This window comes from Nicotiana tomentosiformis, chromosome 2 (assembly GCF_000390325.3).
Source record: "Nicotiana tomentosiformis chromosome 2, ASM39032v3, whole genome shotgun sequence".
Taxonomy (NCBI): Eukaryota; Viridiplantae; Streptophyta; class Magnoliopsida; order Solanales; family Solanaceae; genus Nicotiana; species Nicotiana tomentosiformis.
Window position 1 is genome coordinate 139,062,198 of NC_090813.1, and position 5,187 is coordinate 139,067,384.

Below are 5,187 nucleotides of genomic sequence, written 5' to 3' on the forward strand. Positions count from 1 at the left end.
TTGTGATGTCTTTTGGGCTGACCAATGCCCTATCAACATTTATGCATCTGATGAACAGTGTATTCCAGCCATATCTTGATTCTTGTGTCATAGTATTCATTGATGATATACTAGTGTACTCACATAGCCAGGAGGAGTATGAGTAGCAATACATTGAGGGAGAAGAAGCTTTATGATAAATTCTCTAAGTGTGAGTTTTGTCTTGACTTTATGGCGTTCTTGGGGCACATGGTGTCCAGTGAGGGTATCAGGGTAGATCTGAAGAACATTGAGGCAATTTAGAGTTGGTCTTCAACTATTGAGATTTAGATTTTTCTTAGCTTGGTCAGATATTATAATCGTTTCATGGAGGGTTTTTTGTCCATTACTACATCTTTGACTAGATTGACCTAGAAGGGTGCCCCATTCAGGTGGTCTGATGAGTGTGAGGAGAGATTTCAGAAAGTCAAGGCTGCCTTAACCACATCTCCAGTTCTAGTTTTGACTTCAACATCGAGTTCATATACGATTTATTATGATGCTTCTCGGATTAGTATTGGGTGTGTCATGATGCAAGAGGGTAGGGTGATTGATTATGCTTCATGCCAGTTGAAGCCCATGAGAAGAACTACCTCGTTCATGATTTAGAGTTGGCAGCCATTGTTCATGCATTGAAGATTTGGAGGCATTACCTCTACGGCGTGTCTTGTGAGGTATTTATAGATCATTGGAGTCTACAACACTTGTTCAAGCAAAAGGATCTAAATTTGAGGAAGCGAAGATAGTTGGAGCTATTAAAAGACTATGATATTACCATTTTGTATCATCCTGGGAAGGCCAATGTGGTGGTCGATGCCTTGAGTAGAAAAGCAGTAAGTATGGTTAGCCTTGCATATATTCATATTGGTGAGAGACCGCTTGCATCATATGTTCAGGCCTTGGTCAATCAGTTCATGAGGTTAGATATTTCGGAGCCTAGTCGGGTTCTAGCTTACGTGGTTTCTCAGTCTTCATTATTTGAGCGCGTCAGAGAGCGTCAGTATGACGACCCCAATTTGCTTGTCCTTAAGGACACGGTACATCACGGTGATGCCAAGGAGGTTTCTATTGGAGATGATGGGTGTTGCAGATGCAGAGTCGGATTTGTGTGCCTAATGTGGATGGGTTACGTGAGTTGATTCTTGAAGAGGCCCACAGTTCACGGTATTCTATCCATCCGGGTGTCGCAAAGATGTATCAGGACTTGAGGCATCACTATTGGTGGAGGAGAATGAAGAAAGATATAATGGAGTATGTGGCTCGGTGCTTGAACTGTCAACAAGTGAAGTATGAGCATCAGAGGCCGATCGGTTTGCTTCAGAGACTTGAGATTCCTGAGTGGAAATGGGAGCGTGTTACCATGGACTTCGTTATTGGGTTCCCATGGACTTTGACGAAATTCGATGCCATTTGGGTGATTGTGGACCGGTTGACTAAGTCCGCACATTTCATTCCGGTTGTGACTACCTATTCTTCAGAGCGGTTGGCCAAGATCTATATATGCGAGATTGTTCGTCTTCACGGTGTTCCAGTGTCTATTATTTCATATCGGGACACGTAGTTCACATTGCAGTTTTGGAGAGCAGTGCAGCGAGAGTTAGGCACACGGGTTGAGTTGGCCACAATATTTCACCCCCAGACGGACGGACAGTCTGAGCGCACCATTCAAATTTTGGAGGATATGCTACGCATTTGTGATATAGATTTTGGGTGTTCTTAGGATCAGTTTCTATAGCTTGTAGAGTTTGCCTACAACAACAACTACCAATCGAGTATTTAGATGGCTCCTTATGAGGCCTTATATGGGAGGCAGTGTCGTTCTCTAGTGATTTGGTTTGAGCCGGGAGAGGCTAGGTTGTTGGGTACTGATTTGGTTCAGGATGGATTAGAGATAGTCAAGTTGATTCAGGATCGGCTTCGCACAACACAGTCTAGACATAAGAGTTACGATGATCGGAAGCTTCATGATGTTGCATATATAGTGGGAGAGAAGTTATTGCTCAGAGTATCGCCCATGAACTGTCTGATGAGGTTCGGGAAGAAGGGCAAGTGAGCCCTCAGTATATTGGCCCTTTTGAGGTGCTTGAAGGATTGGAGAGGTGGCCTACAGACTTGCATTGCCGCCTAGTTTATCGGGTATTCACCTAGTGTTTCATGTTTCTATGCTCCAGTAGTATTATGGCAATCCGTTTCATATTCTGGGATTTCAGCACAGTTCAGTTAGAAGGGGATTTGACTTATGATGTGGAGCCAATGACCATTTTGGATCGGCAGGTTCGAAAGTTGAGATCAAAGAATATACTTTCAGTGAAAGTTTAGTGGAGAGGCCAGCCAGTCGGGGAGGCTACTTGAGAGACCAAGAAGGAGATGCGGAGCAACTATCCACACCTATTTGAGTATCCAGGCATGATTCTAGACCCATTCGAGGACGAACATTCGTTTAAGAGGGGGAAAATATAATGACCCGACCGGTCGTTTTGTGTATTGTAGCCCCTTTCCCCATTTATTGCTTCTTCTATGTTTAATTATAGTTATGTGACTTGTCGGGATGGTTGGTTTGGTTCCAAGGATGTTTCAGAGTGAAATGGGACACTTAGTCCCAAGGTTGAAGGATTAAGTTGAAAGAGTTGACCGGAGTTTGATTTTTGTGTAGACGACTCCGGAAGGGAGTTTTGATGATTTCGATAGCTTTGTATGGTGATTCTGGACTTAGGAGTATGTCCGGATGTTGATTTGGAGGTCCGTAGTCGTTTTGGATTGAATTGGCGAAAGTTGAAAAGTTAAAGGTTTAGAAGGTTGAGAAGTTTGACCGAGAGTGGACTTTGTTGATATCAGGTTCGGATTTTAGTTTCGGGAGTTGGAATAGGTCTATTGTTTCATTTATGACTTGTGTACAAAATTCGAGGTCAATCGGAGTTGGTTTGGTTTGATTCGACATCAGTGTTAGAAGCTAGAAGTTCATAAGTTCATTAGGCTTGAATTTGGGTGTGATTCGTGATTTCGGTGCTGTTTGATGTGATTTGAGGCTTCAACTAAGTTCGTAGCATGTTTTAGGACTTGTTGGTATGTTTGAATGGGGTCCGGGGGGCCTCAGGTGTGATTCGGATTATGTTCGGCTCATTTTTGGACTTGTAGGACTGCTGATATATCTGATTCTAGGTTCTTTATACAAGATCACGTGGGAAGGTCTGCGATCATGAAGAGTTGTTTGGTTACTAGTTGAAGTTAGTCTACACGTTCGTGATATTGGACATGCGTTCAAGAAGGATCATGCATTCACGTAAGAGGAGTGGTCAGCTGGGGTGTAAGGCTTTAAGCCTACGCGATCGCGTAGCTGGAGACGCGTTCGCGAAGAGTTGGAACTGGTAAACACCACTTTCACGGTTGAATCTTCGCGTTCGCGAAGCGTATTGTTTGAGGGCAGCATTTTATGTTCTTCGTGATCGCGAGGGTATTTCCGTGATCGCGAAGAAGAACAACCGGGCAGCAAATATTTAATTCTAAATCGAAGGTTAGAGTACCATTTTCATATTTTGAGTTGTAGAGCTCGGTTTTGGGCGATTTTGAAAGGGATTTTCACGTCTTGGATCGGGGTAAGTGTTTTTGACCCGGTTTCTTATTATATCATGATTCTATCTTTGTTTTAGCATTTAAATTAGTGGGTTAAAATGAAGAAATGGGAAATTTTGTGGAAACTTTTCAAAAATGAAAAATGGAGGTTTGAAGGTCGATTTGAGGTTGGAATTGGATGATTTAGGTATAGTTGGACTCGTAATGGAATGAGTGTTCAAATTTTGTGAATTTGTCGGGTTTCTAGGCGTGGGCCCGGGGTTGGCTTTTTGGGTTGACTTTTTGATTTTGATAGAGATTGAAACTTTATTATTTGAAGTTGTTTCCTACGACATTATTTGTCGATATTGAGTTGTTTGTGACTAGATTCGAGTCGTTTGGAGACCGATACGCGTGGGAAGGGGTTGTTGGAGTTGTGATTTGCACAGTTTGAGGTAAGTAACACTTCCAATCTTGGATTTGAGGGTATTTAACCCTAAGAAATACGTTATGTAAACATATTGGTGTGACATACGCGCTTATGACGGGCGTGTGTGCGTGCATCGATTTGTTCATAGTTTGGGGAGGCCTTTACGATAATACTGGGTTTTTTTTGCTATCATACCATGTTACCCCACGCGTCCCATCTACTTTGTTGATTATTTGAATTGTGAATCATATTGGATATCATGTCTAGGCTACATGCTAATTGTTTGAGACATGATAGGGCTATTTTTGTTATTTCTAAGTTATATACTTATTTGCACATATGTTCTCACTCGTGATACTATATCCGTGTATGATACCTCTATCTTAGTACTTCTTATCTGATTACTCACATGTTGTTGATATCTCTTAAGGGTAAAACTGTTTAATTGAATATTTGAGATGTGCTCATCTGAGACTTGAATGGTAAATGACTGAGTTTGGGCCGTAGAGCCGGTTTGGTACTGATTTTGAGGTGATGCGTACGCCAGGCCCATATTGGGCTGAAAGTTATTGTCTTGAGGTGACACGTGCACCAGGCCTCATTATTGGGCTAAGTGATTATAATTAGCGCTTGGGCAGGATCCACCCCTCCGGAGTCTGACATGCCAGCAGTGGGCGCGAGCAAAATGTTTCATATATGTGCTTGATGATGGGCAGTTATGACAGGCACTCGTACAATGCTAAGTGTAAGTACTATTGATGAATCTACTATGATACTGTTCATTTAGTTTACTTGACATGTAAGCATAGAGATGTGCTTTCCTCATGCTAACTAGCAATTTACCTGCTTTATCCATGTTTGGTTTTAAACTGTTACACCTGAAAGCATGACTAAATTCCTGAAAGGAAAACAAGTTGTATTTGATATCATTGTTTTTCCATTTCTATGGTTTATCATGTATTTTCTGAACTGTTATCGGTTATTGGTACTTGCATTTGACTGTTGTTCTGAGCTCTCCACTGCTTTCAACCTAAGGTTAGTATTGTTACTTATTAAGTACATTGGGTTAGTTATACTCATACTACACTCTGCACTTCGTGTGCAGATCTAGGTACATCGGCCGAGGTGATTTTCAGGCTTGAGTTGTGCCAGCTATTTGGGAGACTACGAGGTAGCTACCATACCGTCTG